We start from the raw sequence: 25,557 nt of genomic DNA on the forward strand, positions 1-25,557 counted from the left end.
GAAAGCTGTGCAAGCGCAAGCGGGTAGCCATGGCTGGAGGATGGAACCGCAGTATGTGCGCGTCCACAGGTTTCCAAAGTCAACGGCAGAAGCTTCTGAGGGTGTCCCATGCACGCACCAACAACTTCGGGAGGATACATGGGCACTGCTATCTTGGAAGCACTTTCCAAGATTAAAGAAATGAACACGCTTTGCAAAAACAGTCTTAAAAGGTTAGAAACGAAATTTCAGCGCTCATTTTTTAGCTGTAATGTGTTGCATGTTGCACCCTAACCTCAAAAACACCAGTCCTCCGTTGAAAATGCACAAGAAAACTAATCTTAAAGCTAAATAAACGATCTTTCAATATGCACCTGGTGGATGCATGCGAAGCCTATTTGGGAGGTAGCCTAGCAACGTTGTGAAATCTGCTACGTAGTCGTGACGTAGCAGATTCCTTCGGAGCAGCGCCGCCCTTTGGAATTTCAACATTTTCCTTCTGAGCTTTCCTTATAGCTCAACTCACAAATTGCGCATTGTACGGAACGGTCCAAGAAGACGGAAAGGAAGGACTCCCCTTTTTCTCGGACCCTCGTTCGTGCAGCCGGAAACAGCCATTCTCCCTCTAGAAGATTAGCCCGTCCCTCAAAACTCGAACAAAAGTTGCTTTCCCCACGCCGTTCAGCCTTAAGCTGACGGTGTTGTGGAAGCTACGTGCTCCTTGGGCCAGCCACAGGCTCGTCACCCCACGGCAGACCTGTACCGTACGCATTACAAGTAATCAAATTACTTGTAATCCATTACATTTTAGAGTAATTTTGTAATCAGGTGATTACTTTTATTAGGCAGTAATCACAAGAGTAATCTGATTACATTTTGAAGTAATAAAATTACTTGTAACCGTTGCAATTTGTCCACGGGACCCCCCCCCCCCCCCCCCCCCGCACATACCTTTTTTTTTATAAAATGACAAAAATTACATTTGCTATTTTTTTCCGAACGGAAAAAATTAAGATTTTTGCGGAGCTATAGGAAACGAGGGCAATCTCTTTCTATGTGCAGTTTCTGTAAAATGTCCGTTTTTTTTTTTTTTTTTTTTTTTTTTTTGTTTGAGCTGGGAGTGGGAGTGATAAGCCCCAGGGAAGCCACAGTGCGTTACAAAGGCCATTCAGGGCGAAGTTTGACGAAGCAGAATGTAGCTTTGTGAGTCCTTCGTTCAAACTAGCCCCCTCACGCACACACACACAGAAATAAAAAAAAATAAAAAATACTGCTTACGGTACCTACTCGCAGCCCGTAGGAGAACCAGAACTGAAGAATGCCTAAAGCGGATGCCAAACATAACAAAGGCCGTTGAAATATTTCCCTATTTCCCCTATGGGGCGATCTCTTCCGGTAATGGATACTACATATGATCCATTTCAAAACCTGGAGCTGCTGCTTTTTTGTATAACATGCGAGCTCATCCACATGTGAATAATAAAATGAGCGACGCAAACTTTGAGCGACAACCCTTGCTCAAGCTTAACAAGATTTAGAACCCCCTCCGCTTCCCCCCCCCCCCCCACCCACACACACACACTGGCGAACACCCAAATCATTAAACGTCTTCAAACGAATTCTATTATTGTGTCCGCACTGTGAAGGTGCAACGACCACGAAGACGGAGCCAGTTTTTCTTCTTCAATACCTGTGCAAATGTGAAATATAGGTTGGAAGTAGTTCATTGTTATGAGCGCTAAAGATGTGTCGTCACACAATAAAGTAATCGTAAAAGTAACGATTACTTCTTTAAGTAATGTCCAATTACTTTTGCCGTTGAGTAATCAAGTAATCTAATCGAATACTTTTTAGCCAAGAGTAATAGTAATTGTAATCGATTACTTTTTTTTAGTAACGTGTACAAGACTGCCCCACGGGTACTTCGAACGGCTCGGTTGTAACGCGCTGACGCTATTGACACCACCACAAGGCTGACAACGCCACCAAGGGTACCCTTACAAAAATGGCATATCTGAACTGATATTAAAAATAACAGATATGATTATATAAAAAATTGGGCAGATCTGGCCATATCAAGCATATCAGTTTAAATAAGGCATATCTGCCCAGATATGCCCAATTTTTTATATATTCATATCTGGGTCTGCCAAATAGGGGTATATCTGCCTCCATATCTGCAGCGTGATATGCCTCCATATCAGGCTGCAGATATGTCCAAATCAGGTAAGGCAACCTTTATACAGGTTTTTTTTTTCATTCTTTCAGATTTGTTTAAAAAAAGCAGTGTACACTTATGCAGTTTGTGCAGCTGAGTTGTACGGCCAGGGGGACATAGTATAGGGAGATAGTTGCGACTATCAGTCGGCTAATTAATTAAAATTTGTTAATTAACTTTTTAATTATTACAAATAGTTCCAATTAGAAACTTGCTGAGCATCATTGAAAACCACTAAATCAACTCCTTTTAAAAGGATATAACGCCGGGGCAGCATTTTACGGCATTCTGTAAAAACGCTCCATTTGGATGCGTTTCTAGATTTCAGTCTCTTATCAGGGCGCATCTTTGTGCCCGCGGTCCTGCTCCCCAGTGACTTAGGCGCACCACACACGTGCTCCCTACTTCCCTCCATTCTATGATTCTATTCTATGGCCGTGCGCCGCGATTACTCGGGGGCAGGACCGCGGGCGCAAAGATGCGCTCCGATAAGAAAGCGAAACCTAGAAACGCGTCCAAGTGAAGCGCTTTTTTAAAACACCATAAAATGCTTCCTTGGCGTTATATTTTTCTAAAAATAGTTGATTTCGTGGTTTTCGATGATGCTCAGCATGTTTCTAATTGGAACTATATGGCTATTTGCACTAATTAAAAAGTTAATTAACACATTTTACTTAATTAGCCGACTAATAGTTGTGCCTATCTCCCTATATAATGTCCTGCTGTCCATATAACTGAGCTGCACAAACCACGCAACTGTAGCTTTTGCGTTTTTTTTAAACAAATCTGAAATAATAAAAAAAAACATGCTGTATATATGTTTTCTAGAAATCTATATAAAAAAATATAAATTGGATAATGAACATGTACAAACTTTTATTAATTTTTAGACAAGCTGCTTGACACCGCTCCTCATTTCGCTGAGCTTCGTTCCTAGGGACAGGAGAATCAACTTCTCATTGTAGTCCCAGCCTCTACTTTTGCACATGGCCTTCGTGTGCGCTGCAATTGAGATAAAAAAAAAAAGAAATGTACACACTTCAGCTTTGAAAAACTAAGTGACTGCAAAAAGCATTTCCTGATGGCGTTATACCCTTTATATCACACTTCTGCAAAAAGAAATTCGAATAGAAGTAATAGTACACCTGCATGCCTTTTTTACAGGGCCGTGCAGCGATTTTAACATTGCAAGAATCTGCACTATGTTAATCTTCTTTAGTTTACCTTAGCACCGTGTATTGCAAAGTAAAAAGATTTGAATTTCCAGATGTACAGTAGCAAATGGCTGTCAAGGATTGATGCGACTGTTGAGAGACACTGCAGAGAATTAGCAAGTCGTCAATTATTTGTTCAGTCTACAGCTAAGTTTTGAAATTGTGCCAGTTCAACATGAGTTAACATGCCAAGAGCCTTTTATTGTCGTCAAGATTCATTAGACAAAGTGTCAATAGTTCAACCTGCCCGATATCAACAAAACCATTCCATAACTGCTCGTTCCCTAATGAACGGGCAAACGCCTTTTAACACTTGTGCTTTCCTGCTCGACCAGGAACGGATACAAGCTGCGAACATCAGCAATGCTGACTAGTTGTGGTTTTCCGACACGATAGAACCAGAGCTTGAAGGATGTTCCGATTTAAGCCAAAAACCTTCAGAAGCAAAGCAGACTAAAATAATGCAAAAACTTACACAAAATAGCCATGACGGCTGAGACGTCCAGTGGGGGCCGCTGCTCGGATGGCCTATGGGAGCCCTTGGCCCGTTGACCTTTGACTGAGCAGATCACAAGGGCCTGCTGTGTGAAAACTGCGGTGAGCAATCCACGCGCCGTGGCCGTCGCGGTCTTCGAGTATGTCTCAATACTCCGGAGCTGGCTGCTTTCGATGAAAATTGCAGAGCCAGGCCCTAGCTCCACAACCTGCAAAATCAGATCACAGAGAAGAATGTTTGAGAGAAAACTCAAGAGCAGAAAAAGATGTGATGAACTACCTTAAGATTGACTGAGCAGGAATTAAATAAAAACACAGTCACTCTAGCCCTTTGGTTTTTATTTTCCGTAATATTACTTCTGCTGTAGCCAGAAAACAAGCCATTATCATAATTGTGCTAGTCACACAAGACTGATAATTTCTGAAAACGATGGGTAATTGTGCTAGTCACACAACACTGATAATTTCTGAAAACGATGGGTTCATAACATGCTAATGGTGGGTGTCAAAATGCTTTTCACCTGTCAGCAAAAAAAAAAAAGCAGTAATATTAAGTGGAGCCAACTTACACTATAATAAAACTGCCACATAGATGATGAGGTATCTTGTTACGTGGTGGCCGCCACTGCGGATGACCGAGATAACCCGTCACTACACTTTTTAACTGATGAACAGAAACTCTGCAAAGTTTTTTTTTTCAAGGAAAACATGAGCCGCCGAATGTGGATTCATGTCCTCGAATTCAACACAGGCAGTATTCCATTACGGAAATTTCAAAAGTAAAGGACATGATGTAACTGTAGAGAAGTAGAGGACATGTTCTAAATTTAGCAGGGTCACATGGTCATGTTACCTTGGTTCACCAACAAAAATTTGGGACTGGGGTTTTATAAAATGCACTCCATGCATAAGACAAGACTATCACAGAATACCGCGTATCCGCTCATTCCACACTAAGCGCCCATTCCCCAATTTGCGAGATCTGAGAAAATACATACAGTACATTTATGTTATGTAAAATTGACGACCGGACGAGCGCCCATCCCCCATTTTTTCGTGATTATCTCAAAAGATTGAATGGGCGCTTGCCCGGTATTTTACAGTACTCACACCAGCATCAATCCAAGAGTGAAGTAGCTGTGAGGCAGGGGCGCCGCTCAAAATGTGTGGCCTAGCTGTGTGGCCATCTAATTTCCCAATGGCTCCCAGATGCTCCCGGGGGAGATGTTGGGCCTCCCTGGGGTCTTCCAAGAATTGTGTAGCCTCTCTGAGGACTGCTGGGGCCTCCCTGTGGACTGGTGGGGCCTCCCTGTGGGCTGGTGGGGCCTCCCTGTGGGCTGGTGGGGCCTCCCTGTGGGCTGGTGGGGCCTCTCTGTGGGCTGGTGGGGCGTCCCAGTAGACTGGTGGGGTCTCCCTCGGGTCTTCCAAGAATCGTGCAGCCTCGCTGAAGACTGGTGGGGCCTCCCTGAAGGTTTCGAAGGGTTGTCGAGCCCCTCTGAAAACCGGTGGGGCCTCCCCGAAGACCGGTGGGACCTTCCCGAAGACCGGTGGGGCCTCCCCGAAGACCGGTGGGGCCTCCATGAAGATCGGTGGGGCCTCCATGAAGATCGGTGGGGCCTCCCTGAAGACCGGTGGGGCCTCTTCGAAGACTGGTGGGGCCTCCTCAAAGATCGGTGGGGCCTCTCTGGCAACCAGTGAGGCCTCCTTGAGGACTGGCGGGTCCTCCTTGAGGACTGGTGGGGCCTTCTTGAGGATCGGTGGGGCTTCCCTAAAGGCTTTTGAGGCTTGCAGGGGCTGCATGGGAGTCAAAATTAATACTTTGATAACTATGTGAAGGCAAACAACAGTTAGCCACCCGCTAACCATGGTTCGGCTCAACTGAACTGACCAAATGTTGCACAGAACTTTTGCTCTAAGTTAAAATTGTCTGGTATCACATGATTAACCTAAATTTAAAGTACATTCATGTTAACAGGCTACTTATTAACATTTAGTGATCATAAAAAAAGCCCATCAAAACGTATCAAATGCATGAAGTTGAGAAAAAACCAGACATTAGGTAATTGCATTGCCATCAACAGAATGTACAGTGTACCGCAGCACCACAGTATCGTCATGTCGCGGCCGCATCTGATGGTAGCAGATAGTTTCGGTTTTGCCGTAGACTCCCGAAACCAAACTTTGAGCCCTTGATGTCTATAAAACTAAATGCGATATCAAAAAGCTTTTCTACTTTTGTGAAGAAGGAAGACGAAGCTGTACTACGGTGGAAATTAAGCATTTATAAATGTAAGGATTAAGGTGTGATTAGGTAATTGGATTTCGAGGCGAGCGATGTGCTCTTCTTTCGCAAGGAAATCTGAAGTGGAAGTCGAGGCGACAGCGGCTTTGCGGACCCATTCGCACTGCTGCGTATGTCGCCGCTTCTTCCGCACCCGGTCTTCTTTCCCCGCAGAAAAAGCACGCCGCCAACCCATCGTGAGTACAAACAGAAACTGATAAGGGCGTAGGAAACAGCACACAAAACAGACGAGGACGAAGAAGAAACACGGGTGACGAGCGCTGCACTCATCATGTGTGTTCTTCGTCCTCGTCTGTTTTGCGCGTTGTTTCCTACGATGAACTCCCACCAACTCGCCCAACTATCCCTTCTTCAATGAAAGCTGGAAAGGTTGTCGCAATCTATGAGCGATGGCGGCAACCAGACTGGTTGTCTGTTGCTGCCGTCGCTTGTAGATGGCGGCAGCTGTCCAGAGGTTTGTGTCGACATTTCTTTGGTACCGGGCACGATCCTGGGGAACGTAGCCCTTAACAGCACCGCTCTCAAAACCTTGTTATTCAGGGACACTGCCTGAGCTGAAAACAGTCGTAATCCAAAATTCGAAAGTACTGACCGGAGTTGCCCTTTAAGGGGTATTCACACGAGGGAGAAATCCCGGGGATTTCTCCCCGGCACGCGCGCATCACGAGATGAAAACGCGATGCTTTTGCACATCGCAAAGCCTGACGTTTTCGTCGTGGGATGCGCGTGCCGGGGAGAAATCCCCGGGATTTCTCCCTCGTGTGCATACCCCTTTAAACACCAAGATGGCTTAAGTGTTACTCTGAAGCATAGCCTGTTTAGTGACACGCCCAAACTAAGCTCGCCAAGCTCAATTATTCCAACTATGGCTAGGGGATAATCTGCACTTTTATCTGCCGTGTAACTGTGCAACAAGCCTTTCCCCAATCCCACGCCATCTAGCTGAGCCAATTCTAAACTATGCGCACCCGCTGAAGGTGGCCATGTGCGCTGCTGCCAGCGGGACCGCGCCTGCCATTACATGATATACGGTCGCAAAGGCCAGTACTCCGTAGTGCCCATGCAGCACCTTTCCAGATGCGTTTTTATTGCTCTGCGGCACTGCGTAGGCAGAAAGGAGTGATGGATAACCTCTCAAATAGGACGAGATTCACTGTTGTGCAGCAAAAATACAGCTGTCAACAAAAAAACATTATATAAACCAGTCCGTTATCTGCGTGCTCCCTACACTCAAAATGAATTAAGTCAGGACACGTTAGCGAGCATGAGGATTCATTGTGACAGCTCGTGCAATAAAAAGAATTATCATAGCTACAAGCACACACACACACACAGCTCTCCCTGAGGATACCTCATTTGGGCATGGCATTTGAGCTATTCTGAAATTTGGCTACTGTCGCCTTCAGGTGTCCCATTTCTTTTCTGTCCGAGCGATTCGTTGTTCATAGCAACCGAGAAATTGCTATAAAAGGTCAGGGGGGAAACATAATAACACAAAATATGCAAGGCTATAGGCTGAAGCAGTTCAGTAAGGTGGCTACCTCACAAACGTTGCTGGTAGCCGCCGCCTTTTGATGCAACAAGTCGTTCCTAGTGCATTGTAAACGACTTAATTTTTGCAAGGACCTATTTTTCAAGAAATATTGTGAAAAACAGATCACACAAATTAATTAGCCTATGGTAAGGAATACAAACTACCACTCTTCATTGCAAAATATTGTGCTTGCCAAATATTCCCAAAACCCCTAATTTTTAAAATTTGCCAAATATTAAGGCTTCAAAAATAAAGTTCACAGTATTTGCCTTCAACATTGCCTAAAGGGAGAGAATGTGTCAAAGACAGCCAGAGCTGCCGAAGCAAACATTCTCTGCTGCTGCTGCCAAAGACGCGATAAGGGACGCTATCGTGGACAAACTCGGCAGTGATGGTGTGAGAAGTAAAGGCTGACCCACATAGGACATATAGACCCGTTCAGGCAACATTTCATGGGCGCCGCCATCTTGACGTCACGTGACCCTGCCGCCATAGCCGACCTTCAGTCTCTCACCGTTCCTCCGCATTGCGTGCTGCACAGGCCACTACCGGAGTTTTGTTTTCGTGTTCTTTTACGTTCCGCGTTGAAATCATGTGTTTTCTTTAGGTCTTTACGATATTTCGGGCTTTAATTTCATCATTTGATATCTATATTTCAACACAGCTCTAGTATTTTCGTATTTATGAAATGGAATTGTACAGCGAATGGATCGACGATACAAGATTATGTCTTCAGAGACCATGTAGGTTCATCCCGTTCTAACGTTTTCCTCGCTAATAAAGGGCAGTCTACACCATTTGACATATGCAAATTTCAACTGACGCAGTAAGGCTCTCACAGTAGTGCTTCTCGCTGCATGTGCGCGCTCGTTTCCGTAAAGCCGACCCGCATGTAAGCGATTTAGCATGTTACGAGACGAGCGGTGGCAACGATGCCGAGCGTCAACGACGAGCGACGGAGATTTTTTACTGTCGCCTGTCGCATCGCTCGGTTTTTGGGATTTCTAAAAAACGTTGCTCACCGTCTTGGTCGCTTGCTCCCGTCGCTTCCATGCGGTTTGCCTCGTCACGCGACTGACCGAGCGACAGCGAAACGGGTCACCGTTGCTGGTCTCATTGCTCGCCAAATCGCTTACATGCAGTTTATACTTAATGGGGGGGCCCCGTCGGGGTCCACTTCGTTGTTTTTTATTTCCTCTTTTAGCTCGCAGCACTATCGCCATTCGCCATACACAAACACCGATGTGGCCGCGAGCGCGCGTGATTAAAAGACATTCTATCCGAGACATCGGAGTCGCTTGACGGTTTCTCCACACCTAATATCGAGGCTCCAATGGTTCAATGTTGTGTGCTTGTAAATTAATTGAGTATAAAGCGCACGTAAGCGATTTGGCGAACGACGAGATAAGCGACGGCGACCCGCTTTGCTGTCGCTCGGTCAGTCGCGCGACGAGGCAAACTGCATGGAAGCGACGGAGCAAGCGACCAAGACAGTGAGCGACGTTTTTTAGAAATCCAAAAACCGAGCGACGGTGAGAAATCTTCGTCGCTGACTCTCGTCGTTGTCGCTCGTCTCGTTGCTCGCTAAAGCGTTTACATGCGGTTCGACTTTTACTAACGGAAACAATGTCAAAGCGCGCACATGCAGCGAGAAGCGCGACTGCGATAGCCTTACTGCGTCAGTTGAAATTTCTATATGTCGCAATGGTGCTGACCTCCCTTTATTAGCAAAAAAAAAAAGAAAAAAAACAAAATAATGTGAACTTACATGCATGGTTTCTGAAGCATAATCTTGTATCGTCAATCCATTCGCTGTCCGATTCCATTTCATAAATAAGGAAATACAAAAGCTATGTTGAAATGTAGATATAAAATGATTAAATGAAAGCCCAAAATAATGAAAAGACCTAGAGAAAACACAATTTCAACGCGAAACGTAAAAGAACACTAAAACAAAACTCCGGTGGCGACCGGTGCAGCACACAACATGGAACAACGGCCTCCTTGCAGCTCTTATTACGAGCTGCAAGGAGGAGCCGAAAGTGTCTGTCGTCCGCAAGCGTCTCTGCCTTTCCCCCTACCCACGCACTGATGCAACGCTTGCGCACTTGCAACCAATCTGCACAAAAGGCGTCCTTACATTGCAAATACTCTCCAAGCTTTCAGCCGCATCTCCTTACAGATCTAGGCTCTGTATTCTCTGATACAGGAAGAGCTGTCATCTCTGTCTGTTGCACCGATCAGACGCACTTCCTTAACAGACGGATGCCGTGAGTAGGTACTTCCAGGTTATTGATTTCTAACTTTTCACTCAGTTAAGTTTGCTCAATGAGAATTTGATACACAAGATGCCCCACCTTCAGGCACTTCAGTGTTTAACAATAGCATGATATGCGGTGCCTTCAGCCGCCAATCTCCGACTCTTACTGTACAGTTAACGCTTCCTGTGTAACCAGGGTATAACTCTTGTCTATTCAAAGTAGGCAGAAATCAACTTGCAGTTACCTCATCACCAGAGGGGTTCTTTTCTTCATTCAGGACAGGAACCTTGCTGCCACAGTTCCGGCACTTGAGGTGTCTCACCAGCTTTTCCGCTGTCTTCAGGTAGGCTCCAAGCTCTAATATAAAAATCAAAAACCAAAAAAACATATGTAAACATTTAAACAAAATAAATCAGAGTATAAGGCACAGTAGGGAGAAAAGAAGTGTCAGGCAATTATTCTTGAGCATTTTTTAAGTGATACTATTCTGTTACTAGAACAGATGGTGCCATAGTAAGTATGGCTTCGGTACTAATGGCTGCATCAGCATGGCCCTTGTTTCTCAAGCTAAATTTTCTTCTTTCAACACTCATACTTAAAGAGAAACTGAAGCAGTCCTGTATTTGAGGATAAACACTTAAATATTCTTCCTTTGGCCTCCAGGATCACAAATGTTGTTCAGGGTTGGCTTGTTTAGCAGGTCAAGATTCTACCAAAATAAGGGTTGGCTTGTTTAACAGGTCAAGATTCTACCAAAATAAGGGGGTTGAAACATTTGTTTCAACTATGTGAAGAAAAAGCATGCCTAATAGACCAATCTCACTAAGCATTGGGCACATGTGTGAAGCCGCCATAACTTTAGTTCACAGGCGGCAGGTGCCAGAGCCCGAGACAGCACGAGCCGTCTCAGGCTCTGCACACGCAGAGCTCCAACAAGGTTGTCGCACGTGCAAAAAGACTGAAGTTTCCTCGATGCATTGTGACAGCAATGGAATAACCAAACTAGCCGGTGAGATCGGTCTATCCTTTGAAGGATGGTTTTAACAAGGTTGAACTGAACGAAGTTGTGAAAACTATAAAAGCTTACTTCGATGGTTCTTCAACTCAGCACGCAGCTCTCCCACCTCTTTTTTTAGTTCCGTGTTCTCTTTCCTCAGGTTCGTTCGTTGTGCTTCTATGGTGGACAGCAGCTGCTGCCCCTGCCTTTTTTGTTGCACCCTTTCTTTCTAAAAGAGAGAAGTATTATGCAAGAGAATCATCAGGTACATGCACTAGGTCCACTCTGTCTAGCAATCCAGCAAACTGCAAGCTGCAAGCTCTTAATTTCGGCAGCTGAGCAATAGATAGTCTCACTGAGTGTAAAATATATCATACACTTTTCTTTGATGCTGCCATGGCCATCTGGTTTTGACGAGCAATGATATCTTCCATCTCATCGATGAGCTGGTGCTCGTCCTCTGAAATAAACAATGTTCATATAGTTTACCAGACAAAAATTATGCCACTTTCAATCCCAATGTCAGACAAAGTTAGGTCTATGCAGGGTTAAAGAGCAACAGTAAATGTGAAATGTATGCTTGGTAGAAGATTGTGTTGGTTTAAGTCATGAATGAAGAAAGAATAAAACAATTAAAGCAGGGAACAGTATGAAAGATGTGGTTTTGTTGTCCCTGTTTTAATTGTTTTACTCTTTCTTCATCCGTGAAATGTAAAGATCATTTATCACATCACCTCTCTCACAGCTGAAGAAACAAAACAGTATGATATTGCATTCAAATTTTATAAACTGCATTATGATCGTGATCACGCTCCCTCGTGCATAACCACGAGCAGAGAATGAGGTCAGGTGATAAAAAGGAGGCAGCTGATTGGTCCGGCAAGCGCATAGCTTCCACCGCACTGTTGGCTTAGGGGTGAAGGGAATAAGTGAGGTCCGGTATCGTGTGACGTGCATTTGGGCCCGGTGACGCACTTTGGGTACCGCGGATGTATCACAGTGAAAAAGCTTACGAAGGGAAGGAGGTACGAAATAATCCGCTGTGTTTTCAAATTTTCGTACCAAAAATCAGGCTTTTGACATTCTGCCTTCTTTCTTTTGGCCCCACAAAACGATACGCTAATAGTAAAATCTAAATTCATTTATCCCAGACGAAAATTCATTTCATGGGCCTTTAAGATGAGTAGACCATAGAAAAATCGACCTGTCAGCAGCCAAAATGCCTCCGATAGATGCTGGCGACGTGACTCCGAAACAGAAAGAAGCGGCACGAGTGTGTGCCCAAAATATGTCCCTGGTTGTACATACAGAGTTCTGTCATCAACAGAGCCACTCGCCATGCCTGTGCGTTTCACCAACACCAATAACAATGTCAATAACTAAGCCTCTGCACGCAAACTAATGGAGAAAATGGGGGACACTATTCATCAATGTGACAGAACTCGGCTTACCGGAAGTGCGAACGCATTTTGTGGAATCACCCTACACATGCCTCGCACTTACATCACACAAGGACGTCAAACACTGCCAACCACCATGCTGGTGATTGAGTCAATGGCCATTTGCAGTGCGAGCTAGGGTAAACTCCGTCACGTTCAGCTGCTGCAATTGCTATGTATCACGGCAATCGGTTCATCGCCAGGCCCTGTGTCAACGTAGCTGACAGGTTTGAGAAAGTATGAGTGGCAGAGAAGGGATGCGGCCACACATTACTGATTTCGCGGAACAGATTTCGCGGCAGTGATTGATCGATGGCACTTTTCTCGCATTGTTTATGTTTGTGAATGCCTCTGCATCAGCTTTACCTGTTTGTGATGTGGATGCCCTTTGCCTTTCACTTCATCATACCGTATGCATGCTTTAAGTGCATCAGTAAGTATGGGGCCAAATATAGGCGAGCGTGTCGCGTCGCGAGCCCGGCAGTTTGCGAGTGCTCGCTCGCCGAGACAGTCACTGGGGCATCCCCAGCAACAGCAACCCTTGCACTGTTTACGAGTACTTCACAAAATCGGAAGAAGTTCAGTACTTTATTTTGAAGAGCTTTTAGTGGTGACTCTTCAGGTCACTTGTCAAATAATTATGGGATTTCAGTGATTTATTTGTCTTGAACTACATAATGAAGCTTTTCTTTGCCAAAATGACAACCCTTTGTGTTAAAACATTGTCGGTGGCACATCGAAACTCTGCACATAGCGCAATCGCACTAATGCTGAAAAATTCCCTATGTACTAGCTGAACATTCTCATCATAAACTAAGCACGTTTTTCCAGGTTCACACGTCAAAAACTAGATACCTTTGTTGAAAATATGGTGCCTGTCAGCAAATGTCCGGGCAGTCAGCAGCATTCGACACCTTGATAAGTGCATACATGCAATGTGAAGTCGACCACCAGCATGGTGAGGTGCCCTATCATTCCTTAGCGTGATGTCAAGTGCAAGGCATGCTAGGTGGTGTTCAGTGGTCGCCATACATGCCTTGCACATGTCGTAGCACTAGGGAAGGATGGGGCCCTGCATCATACCGGTGGCTGACTTCACACCGCTTGTACGCACTTACCAAGATGTAGGATGCCGCTAATTGACCAGACGTGCACTAACATACACCATATTTTCAACAAAAGTATCTTGTCTTTCACATGTGAATTTGGAAAAACATGCTGAGCTCACAATGACGACCTTTAGCCAGTAAGTGTGGAATTTTTCGGCGTTGGTGCGATTGTGCTACGAGCATAGTTTCGATATGCCACCGACGAAGTTTTAGTGTCGTCGTGTTTTGGCAAAAGAATTCTCCTTGCGTGCCCCAAAATTTGGTGAGCGGCTATAGGAGCCGCTTCTAGTAGAACTGTTACGATATTGCGAAGTACTGGTAAACAACTCAAGGTTACCGTCGTAATCTAAACCCTGAGACAAGAAAAAATAAAATCACGGACAAGACGACTCTAGTTGTCTCAGGGTTTATATTATGATGTTTCCTAACCAGCTTGCCTGCATACTTTCACTCCTTGCAAAGGTTACCCTGCCGCGGACGGCACAAGCCGATGTCCTGATCGCGGCGAGCGTACACACATCTGCGCTTACCGATCTTCGTCTAGCCAGGCTCCCTGCACAACACTCTCGCCCTTACTTGGCAGGGAGCACCAAAAGCGCATTCAAAGCATGGAAAGAGAGTGATGATATGAAAGGCAAAGGGCATCTACATCACGAACGGGCAAAGGTGATGCAAAGTCATGCACAAATGTAAACAATGGTAGAAAAGTGCCGTCATTTGCTGCTATGAAATGCGTCCGGCAAACTCAGTAATGCAAGGCCTCATCCCTTCCCTTCCACTCATACTTTCTCTAACTTGACGGCTACTCTGTCACAGGGCATGCCGATGAAATTATTGTTTGTATACGTAGCAATTGCTACAGCCGAGCGTGGCACAGTTTACCATGGCACTCATTGCAAATGGCTATCGACTCAACCGATGTTTCCAACATGTGCATTACACACCACCTAAATTATCGTCCTTTGGGGAAAATAAGGATATTTTTTCTGAGCACTCGGTGTGAACATAAAGCACCAATGTGGCACCCAGTGAATACAGCGATAGTATTTATTGCTCCTAATTTACGGTGCCGCTCAATGTGCCAGTGAGCAGGGAAAGGCTTTGCACCCCTACACGACTAGTGTGCCTGGCACCAACAGGGTGGCGCTATATTACAGAAGAAAAAAAGAAGACAAACACACACATCTACACTAACACTTGGGTGATAGTTCTGCAGAGCCCTGGGATGTCGTCTCTGTCACGAGGTATTGTATCCGTAAATTGAAGGAAAAGCGTGCTCGAAAGGGCGGCTACGAGCATGAAGTACGACTCCCTGTGGCGTAGGGTTCGTGCTAAAGGCGACTGTAGCCTAGCAGTACGCTTGTATGTACAGTCGGCGACAAAAGTCTCCAGGACACGCGAGCTGCGACTGAAACGCATTGCTCTGCCATCTGCCGGTGGGTCGCCTGGTTTCAAGATCACAGAAAAGCGCATGCGCATCCTACTGTGCCTGCCAACATGTGCGCTTTCCCGCTCTTCTGCGGCGCGGCGCCTAACTCGGAATCGGGCGCGTGGTACCGCCTCGGAGATAGCGCTTACTGACATGGCACCTATCAAGCAAGAAGTCACGGCATCTCAACTGAGCGATAAGCTCAACTGGTTATAAAGCAAGGTGCGCTGACGCGGCGAAATGCGGCGAAATGCCCCAGGCGGCATCTCGAGTTTCGGAATGTGTAGCAGACGCTCGTCAGCCGCCAGCGCTATCACCGAGGCGGTACCACGCGCCCGATTTCGAGTTAGGCGCTGTGCCGCAGAACAGCGGGAAAACAGACATGTTTGCAGGCAGAGTAGGACACGCATGTGCTTTTGTGTGATCCCGAAACCAGGCCACCCGCCGGCAGATGTCAGAGCGATGTGTTTCAGCCGCAGCTCGCACGTCCTGGAGACTTTTGTCCCCGACTGTACCTACGCTGAGCTTGACGAACGACGATGTTGCGCTTTGCACTTTGGACCGCAATAAACGCTACCTGCAACTGCTAGTACTAGCCACCAACGGACTCTCAGCGATGAGAAGAGGCATTTCAACACTCACTATGACTCTCAGAGCTTACCTGATGTGGCGATTAAAGTTGCTTCGAAGGTCCCTTTGTCCCGCCAGCGAACTTGTACTTTTTCCCCTTCAGTGGGGTATTCGCCGGACGGGCTACTGATGAAGTCCATTTTGAGTACATCATAAGAGTGTTCTTTTTCGAAAGACACAAGCCCGTACCCCACCATGACAAAATGCCGGAGACTGTATAGGCGGTTTTGCTATCACGCACGCGGAAAACACGAAAGCAAATGGCGGCTGGCCGGACGGATTGGATTGACGTTGGATCGACGAACGACTATAAAACACTTCTGTGTTTAAAAAAAAAAAAAATGCGGAGGCGTTTTGAGCATTTTTTTTTGTTTCTTTTTGCAGCTAACGTGATCCAATAAATAAATATAAATTATATGGATGTTTTAACCAACAATAGTTTCTATCTGAAACCTCGGCCCCCTCGGCCCAAACTACGTATCAATTTCGTGTAAGGTTGGTTTCGATATGCGGTGTGTGTGTGTGTGTGTGTGCGTGTGTGAGGGGAGGGGGGGGTGTTTTCAGTTTTAGATGAGCAATTTAGCGAGTGCGGTACAACCGGTACAAACGCAGAAGTGGTACACGACCTTACGCCGGTATGATCGATGCTCATCCGGATCAATATTTGGGGGGGGGGGGGGGGTTCTGCAGCTTTGCTGTTTGACCTTGTTTGCTCCACGTGTACCCAGCTGGTGTGCGCCAGCCCACTCGGCCCACGCAAACGAACTACGTAACGTAGAAAGCCGGAACTCCGTGAAAATGTACCGCTAGCGACGAAAACGTACACGTTTGAGAACATGGCGTTATCATGACTAAAAGAACAAAGACAAGCACAATTTCTTTGAGCCTACATATATCCACTAAGCAGTGGCATACCAACTTTTTTTTAGTGGGGGGGCAAACCAGACCCAGATTCCCCCCCCCCCCTCCCCCCAGGGCCGGGGGGCAGTGCCCTTGGTATTCCTTGGGCGCCGCCGGCAAGTGTTTCCCCTGCCCAGTGGCGGCTGTTTCAGGGGGGGGGGGGGGGGGGGGCAAAGCACATGCTATGCCCCCCCCCCCCCTGAGAACGGGGGGGGGGGGGGGGCAAGCGGCCCCTCCGGTTGTTACGCCCATGCCACTCAGCCTATGTTTCCAAGCTCAGCAAACCACCAGCGCCTACGAATTGCCGACCTGCCCCTGAGTGTTCCAAGCCAATATCCGGATCAATATCGTAATTCGTAGGAGCAACTTTCGTGGACAACTTTTTACGAACTCATATATCGCGGGTATCATGTTTTGAGACGTGCTCGAGGGACGCTTCATTGACAATGTTTTTCTTTCTTTTTTCTTAGTGCGTGTCAAATCGTGAATCGCGGAATTCACCAAGATATATTTACCTATGGATCCCACCCCTTTTTTTTTTCTCTCTACCCCCTCAAACCAGCCCAGACGCGAAAAATTCGTTGCAAAAAGAGCAGGGTTGTGTTCGACGGTGACGATGAGTTCATCCAATGAGAAAGATCGTTTTGTCCACATGCGACGCTTATTCATCATCAATTCGTTTTATCGAAAGGCTCCCCGCGTTCGTTCCATTGACACCCCTTGCGACGTTTCGCCGAACACAGCCCTTCTGTTTTCGCAGCAAACGTTTTGCGTCTTGCCTGGTTTACGGAGTTAGAAAAGGGGGGCCGGGGGGCACGCAGTTACAAGCACGATTTTGCGGCTTCGGGATTTTATTAGATAAAAACAAAATATGTTGACGTAACATCGCAAGAGCATGTGTCCACGAAAGGAGTTCCCACGAAATGACCAGTGTCGACAAAACGTGTGTCTATAAAAAGTTGTCCACGAAACGTAATTATAAACAAAACGAGTTTCGATAGGGACCTGGATGCGACAATACGTCGCAAATTTGGTGTCGGGGGAATTCCATTTGATGAAACGTCGTATGGCAACGAAGCGCCCTGTTGATAACGTTGCTCGACGAACTGATTGCCAACGGTTAGGAACCCAGTAGACGCTCCATTTAACTGCACCTGCTTGTTTTGGCCGGGCTTCGATTGCGCGAGTGACGAAGTATCATCAAGGCAGAATACTCACACCAGCCAAAGGTATACAGGCGCGAGCTAGCCCGCGCCCCTGGCTTTCAGACGTGCATTTCTAGCGCGAATGCTCGTTCTACGGAAGAACGCTTCGAAGCAGCGACCCCAAGCTCTCGAAGTGGCCCTTTATAATGTCGTCACAACAGGGAATGACACTCGGCGCCTGTAGTATTTATTTCAGGGACACAAACTTGTCAGCTAGAAAGAAAATAACATTTATCTTTCTTGCTAGCTGCCATGTGGTGCTCGACAACCCAATGTCAGAAATGACATTGTGACGTGCTTTGATGATCTTAGGCTTAGGTGGACGACGGAGAGAAACAGAGGGAGAGAAAGTATTTCGGGGGAAAATTGTGTTTTTTTTTCTTTTTATTGTTTGATCAAGGTAACGTCATGTTTTTAAACTTTCGCGTTATATTATCACAGCTTGCGTCACGGGGTTTCACGTTTCTACGATGCGAGTCGAAAAACACTGTTCTCTCTAGCACAGCCGCGCAGCTTCACTAAACGAAGACAAAAAATAAAAAGAGGGGGGGGGGGGGGGAGTAATTGTTCAAAAGCACAGCTTTCGCTTTTTTAATTCTTTTATTTACTTATTTATTTGTAAAATACAGAAGAAACCGAAACAAAACGATCCACTTCAGAATCCGTTTAAGAATCCAGTCATATTTATCCAAGGCAGATCCAAATCCAGCTACGAGGACCATGTGCAAAAATCCACGTCGTTTTGTTTTGTAAGTTCTCGAGTTGGGGGTGGAACTGAACGGGCGCTCACACTACAAGCATCGACACGAGCTCCTCGGAACGGTGAATCGAATTACCTAGGAATTAAGTAATTTCCGATCTGATCGGCGTCCGCATCACATTGCAACTACTGTCAACGTGTCTGGATGCAACAACCACATTCTTCCAACGTGAGTACATTGTGTTTGTACCAACCATGAGGCTGCATTTTGATTAGTGATTCTACCCGGCGTTAACTTTTTTGTGCGACGTTATTAATACTGCCACTGTCACACAAGATCAGTTAACTATGTGTTATAATGCCGGGTGAGACTATTTTGCGGGCAGCCGGCACAATAGCCCGGGGGAAAAACTGCCGGCAGTTTCGGACGGCGTTTCGGCGGCAGTCTGCGGCTGCTCATTAGAAAATATTAAACCAGTTGGCCCAACCGTACACGCCGCTTCGCGGCGGCCCGCCGGCGGCCCGAGCCCCGCTGTCCTCCATTCACCCCGGAAAAGGAGTCCATCACATTTAGTGCAGCGCAATTTCGTCGACAACATTCGGATTTTTTTTTTTTTTTTGTTAATTGTGAAAAATAAATGTCGTAAACGCTTGACAAAAAAAAAATCGAGAGAGAAAAGAAAAAAGCAAGTTTTCACTGTGGATTGAATTAGGGTCCTGCTGCATATGAGACAGACACCTTACCACTGAGTTACTCTACAGCTTTGAAAAACGGTGTTCACAATTCGTTTTATGCGAGACACAACAGGGGAGAACTGCCGGCAATTTTCCTCCGGGTTATTGGGTCAACTGCCGGCAGATTATCCACTTCCTATAATGCTTTTGTTTACGTTCTGGACCATAATCTGCAAGGCTGATATCGCTATGTAATTGACTTACACCCTAATTATTCAACTAGGCACTAGGAAAATTCTTCTGACATTGCTGCCAAGCTGAGATGGATCCAAGCAGAAGGCGAGGACCTTACAAGAAGTACCTTGCGAATCCCGAAGAACTGGTAAGTCAGCTTTTTGTGATCTTGGCACAAAGGCGTGTTGCAATGTCTGTCATGGGCGCAGATAATATAATACATGAAAGTGGCATACCTATCGCAATTTCCATTTTTCTCCTTGAGAAAGACTACTGTGAATGTTATGAGCAAGTCCAGCTAATCTAGAGCTTAAAATGTGCCGCATGACTTCCGTGTTGCTCAGAGCACAAAGTGATGTCTCTCAGGGCTGGTTTGGCTGAAAAAGTGGACCACTGTTGAATCGGCAGCGGTCCACCTTAAGGGAAAACAGTATATAAGCCTTGTAGCCTAGTTGAAGTGTGTGGATGAATGAGCTGTACTGATCAAATAGAATAAATGTTACGAAACTACCGAAAGGGGAAATCTTTAGGCTACAGATTTTCGAAAACCGGAGACGATCGGACGAAAAAGGGGACAACACACAAAACGTCTCAAAACATCTATTTGAGACGTTTTGTGTGTTGTCCCCTTTTTCGTCCGTCGTCTCCGGTTTTCAAAAATCTGTGACATCAACCAGCTCGCCTGCCTACTTACTTTATCTTCAATTGCTCTTTACGCTAGTTGGTGCATGATCCTGAGGAAACTTGTTTGCTCAAATATAGACCAACACAAAAAGGGGCACAGACAAGTGCAACACTAAACAAATTTAATCACGGTCAGATGCTAGGGAAAATGTAGGGGGAAAAAGTGAAAAAAGCAAGAAAAATCCCCTGAGAGTCAATTTCACCGGAATAAACGAGGTAAAAATCCCATTTATTACTGAACAAAAAAAAAAGAAAAAGCCGCTTATGCAGGCATCAAACTTCTTTATAATGTAATAAGCTTTCATGAACTCTCTTGCTGTAGTATCTTCACTTCTGCACATGTTCTTAAGCCCGTGAATCTGTAGGTCACACATGCAAGCACCACAGTGTGTTTTCAAGTGTGCATTTCCTTTATTGATTTTACTCACAACTCGTGTTCCTGTGCTTGGTCATTGACACGACGTCCTGTCTGACCAATGTACAGAGGACATCAAACCTGTCTAGAGCATGGGAGTGGTGCCCTCTGGTCTGCGCGTGCGACATCTGCCAGCAGACTCTGGGTTGAAGATAGCGTACCTCTGAGCATGCACTGCCTTTATGCAGCACTGGGCAGGTGCCAACATATACGCTGACCCTTCTACAGGTTCTGCCGGCTGCCAGAGGAGCGCTTGGCACCTCCAGGCTGCCAAATCAAGGTGCTCGGTGTGGCAGCCCACGTGTAGCCGGCTCTGCATTATCACGCATTCTTCCGAGAGGAATTTAGCTGCTGAACTCGCACGCTTGCTTCCGTACTTGCGCGAAACCGCTGATGGTGTGCGCGGGAAGCTACACATTTTCTTGTTTGCATGTAATGCTTCCTCACCTTTACCAATTTAAGTGCTTGTTATCTCTGTTGCATTTCTTTTTAAAACCTGCAATTGGATAATCTCACTCCTATCTCTTTCTACGAACGACTCCAAGGCTAATAAATGACCAGCTTACAGGATCTTAAGCAATAAAAGCAAGCAAAAAGCATACACACCCCATAGGCGATTGGACTCTGAAGAATGGCTGTACCATGCTTTTGTTGTTTTGAAGCCATAAAGTGTAAACTCTATCGCTGCTTGAGTGTAATATGGGAATAACTTTAACACCTGGTTCGGAAGCCCAATGCATTAATAAAATCACCAGCATTCTGTTGGAGTGCCTAAAATTAATCGCTTGAAAGAGCTGTAAAGCATGAGTGGCTTTTATTTTCCGCATAGCTTTAAGTAAATGTTGCACAAGTGACAGTGGGAATTGCTGTAAATCTTCGAAGAATTTGCACAACACTATACTGGGGGTCAACTTTCTGCGTCAATGCAGCCTACGGTAGGGGAGAGCGAGCGCCCTACGCTATGAACACACTTTTTTTCTTTGTTTTGCCACAAGTTGTTCCTGAGTATAATGACATTATAATTTAAATTTTCCTTTTCAGTGATAAGCGTTTCAAGCAATCCCTGCCTGCTTCCTTTTGGTTTATGTGCTTGAATTTTGTAGCGCTTGAAATGCGCTTCATAGACCCTATACTCCATCTCACCCTACGATAGACTTAGAGCCAAAGTTATGTGGTTGTGTTCTCATTGTGGAAGCAATTTATCGAAAGAGCAGAGGTATCAAGCAGTTGAATAGGTAGTGGTGAGGAAGCTTTACATGCAAACAAGAAAATACGTAGCTTCGTGCACACACCATGAAAGGTTTCGTGCAAGTACGGAAGCAAGCGCAGAATTTTAGCGGCTAAATTTTTCTCGGAAGAATGCATGATAATGTGGAGCTGGCAGCGCATGGGCCGCCATGCCGAGCGTCTTGATTTGGTGACCTGGAGGTGTTGAGCGCATCTCTGGCGTCCAGTGGAGACTGCAGGGGGGTCAACACAAATGTTGGGATCTGCCCAGCACTGCACACTGGCAGCGCATGTTCAGAGCCGCGCTATCTTTCCTGTCTATACGTCCTTCTACACAAAAGTTGAATCTCATAATGCACACCTGTAGAGATTTCCACAAATTACCTGGCATGCTTTTAGTTGCACATTCAGTACAGTTTATTCATCTGTACATATAGACTGTTTTCTCTTTAGACACCATGTAAGGTAAGATGAAGCAAATGCTTGGCAGCTTGATTTTTATCTTCCGATTACCAATGTATGCATCAACGGACTTCTTCTGTCTATCTGTGACATTGCATTTGCTGGGTTCTGTCCTTCGAGCCTCTACTGGCTTCGACCGACCCGTTGCCTTATAGTGTTATGAAGGTATCTAAATAAACGAAATAAAATGAAAAAAAAATGAAATGAAAAATTGTCAAATTTTTTTTAACTGGTTAGATGCTTGGGTTCTGAGTTGGGAAGGGTGGTCTTGAGCTGCTTACCATTTCTGCTATTGCCCCTTTTTGTTTGGCAAGTTTGTTGTTAGGTGTACCATACATAATAATGAATTTTATTTTGAATCTCTAATTAAAGCTGCCTCGGGAAACCTGTGGACGATGGCAAGCCCAGCAGTTCTAGACGATGCACCAGATACTGTCCTCTCCTCAATGCTGGATGGTGCCCAAGCTCAACCATCAAGTCCTGCTTCATGCTGTGAGAGTGAGACGGAAGAACCGATTCACTGTTCCGACTCTGAAACTGACGATGATGTACTAGAGATGAACACTGAATCTGACGATGATGTGCTAGAGATGAACTCTGAATCTGACAATGGTGCTGCAGAAAGTGATAGTTCAGCTGCTCCTGACAGTCCTAGCATTGATGAGTCTGCACTTTTTGAAGGCAGCCCTTTCACTAACATTGAGGCTTGCCTCTTTTTGATGACAGTGTTTTTTAAGTGTGGACTAACAAGAGAATGCCTAGGTCAAATCCTGTTTGCTTTTGCAACACTTCTGTCATCATCTAACACCCTCCCGAGCACCACATTTATGTTCTTCAAGGTTCTGTCGCGCTTTCAAAGAGGCAGAGGAATGTGCAGCCACTTTTTCTGTAGTAAATGCAATGAATACCTAGAACAAAATGCCACACATTGTCCATGTTGTAAAGAGCCATGCCATAGCAAGGGCAGTTTCCTGCAGATGAAGTTGGCAGACACTTTGCGATCATTTCTAGAGGATGATAAAATATATAAATATTTCATTAAACCAACAAGTTCAGCCAGTGACAAGCCCATTGAAGATATTGTAGATGGTGCGATGTACCAGTCACAACCTGCTTGTTCTTCTAAATTTAATTTCTCTCTTTTTTGGAATACGGACGGTGTTCAGGTCTTCAAGAGTTCGGGAAAGTCTCTTTGGCCCTTACACTGCACTATTGCTGAGCTTCCACCTCTCATGCGTAAGAAGTTCCAAATTTTGACTTGTCTGTGGTTTGGTGTAAAGCCGGTAATGAATACATTCATGAAGCCTTTTTGCGTGGAGCTTATGGAACTTGCCACTAGTGGACTTGCTTGGCGTCACCCAGAGACAGGCAAGACAATAATCTCTTACATTACAGCTCCTGTATCTTCGGTAGATGCAGTTGCGAGAGCAATGCTTCAGGGTATAAGACAGTTCAATGGTCTCTATGGTTGCTCCTTCTGTGAGCATCCTGGGAAATCCCTCTCGTTGCCAGGCAAAGGGCATGTCCATGTCTGTCTGCCTGGTAGCACATAATCCCTCAGGAATGGCCATCGGATGCGGCGGCAAGCTGCAGAGGCACTTGAGAATGGTCACCCGGTGAAGGGCGTCAAAGGTCCCACTGTTTTGAGCCTCATACCCGAATTCGACTGCGGTAGCGGATTTGTTGTCGACTACATGCATTGCGTTCTGCTCGGAGTGGTGAGAACATTCTTGCATTTATGGTTTGACTCTAAGTACCATGGAGAGTCATGGTACCTTGGCCGTCAGGTAGAGGTGGTGGATAAGAAACTACTGGCCATTAAGCCACCGGACTATATCACCAGGACCCCACGTTCCTTGAAACACAGATGCTATTGGAAAGCAAGCGAACTGCGTGCGTGGCTTCTGTTCTACTCATTTCCTGCTCTGCACCAAAGCCTTCCGGATGTTTATTTTGATCATTTTGCCATTCTGGTTGGCGCAGTTTACCTCTTGCTTTCTGAATCTGTCTCCGTAGAGGACATTGATATTTCGGAGAGGCTGTTGCTCAGATTCGTTTATGGTGTTAAACATCTGTATGGAGAGCGGTTTTGCTCATTTAATGTTCACCAGCTCACACACATTGCTGACTCAGTAAGGAACTGGGGGCCACTTTGGTCCACTTCAGCATTTTTATTTGAGAATAGAAATGGGGAACTGATGCGCCTTGTGAAAGGGACACAAGCTGTGGAGAAACAGCTTGCGAGCTTGGTTGCAATAAGCAATGCCCTCAGTGTCATCCAAAATCGTGTTGGAGACCGCTTGCATGTTGACTTTGTGCTTAGCAAGCTAGAAAATTTACATTTCACGAGAGCATCATCTAATGGTATTGCCTTTCATGGCAGACCATGTCAGACAAGTGGAGCTGTGAGGACAGCTCTTGGTTCTTTCTTCTCCAACAGAGAGCACGTGTACGTTTACAAGAAAGTCACAATGGGCACAGAAACATTTTCTTCTGTGTTGTGCATTAATCAGAAGAGAAGAAACAATTTCCCAGTCATGTATGTTGTTGAGAGAGAGAGAACTTTTGCATTAATTCAGTGCTTCGCAAAGTATGCTGGGCAAGTGTACATGGTTATTAACAAAATTCTGGAGTGTGGTGTGCAGTACAGGCCTGAGGGAATGGGATTTTCGATTCCACACATCATTGCTGTGAAGCAGAAAGACCATTTGCACGTAATTCCTGTTCCTCCTAAGATGACGAAATGTGTCAAGGTGTTGGATTTTGTGTGCATTTCTCCTAACTCTTATGAACTGAATTTGGAGTTAAAATCATGTCTCCTCAGTTCGAGACCTTTCTTGTCTCATCATTCATATCTCAACAGAGGCTGTTAATGCTATTTGTCAGAGCTAGTAAAATGTTTTTAGGTTTGATCAAATGGAAAACGTTTGTGTCACGTAGCCCGGTGCACGTGACACAAACGGTTTTTGGCAAATTGGGGGTTTTACGTCCCAAACCAACGAGGGGCATCTGGCATGCCCCAGCGGAGGACTGAGGATTAATTTAGACCACCTGGGGATCTTTTGACGTGCAACCAAAAGCTCGGTTACACTGTGCTTTCTCTGCAATAAGTCCTCGCTTGTCTGGTTTGTGTTGGACACCATAGACAACATGGCTGATGTGATATGATTAGGAATTTGTTTGAAGTGGGTGAGCGAGCTGTGATTTAGTTTCTAACAATTTGAGGGTGTAGATCAGTCGACATTCATCGCAGAATGCAGGCGATTTTTTGTTGACAAATCTGTACCGAAGGCAACAGTGACTGACTGGGTGTGTATGTTTCGGGTAGGATGTCAGGAAATGAAATATCTCTCTTGGCAGGCTTTTGTTAGGATTGTGCAGGATGCGTTAGCACAGAAAGGGTGGGAGGTTCTGCTTCATCCAGCTTACAGTCCTGACATATCACCAC

The 25,557-nt window shown here is 45.6% G+C and overlaps 1 pseudogene; it reads left to right on the plus strand.

Moving 5' to 3' along the window:
• The first annotated feature begins 22,666 nt into the window (after nt 1–22,666).
• Nucleotides 22,667–24,982, plus strand: LOC115309388 (annotated as a pseudogene).
• The last annotated feature ends 575 nt before the right edge of the window (nt 24,983–25,557 follow it).

This window comes from Ixodes scapularis, unplaced genomic scaffold (assembly GCF_016920785.2).
Source record: "Ixodes scapularis isolate PalLabHiFi unplaced genomic scaffold, ASM1692078v2 PGA_scaffold0__279_contigs__length_252992795, whole genome shotgun sequence".
Classification (NCBI taxonomy): Eukaryota; Metazoa; Arthropoda; class Arachnida; order Ixodida; family Ixodidae; genus Ixodes; species Ixodes scapularis.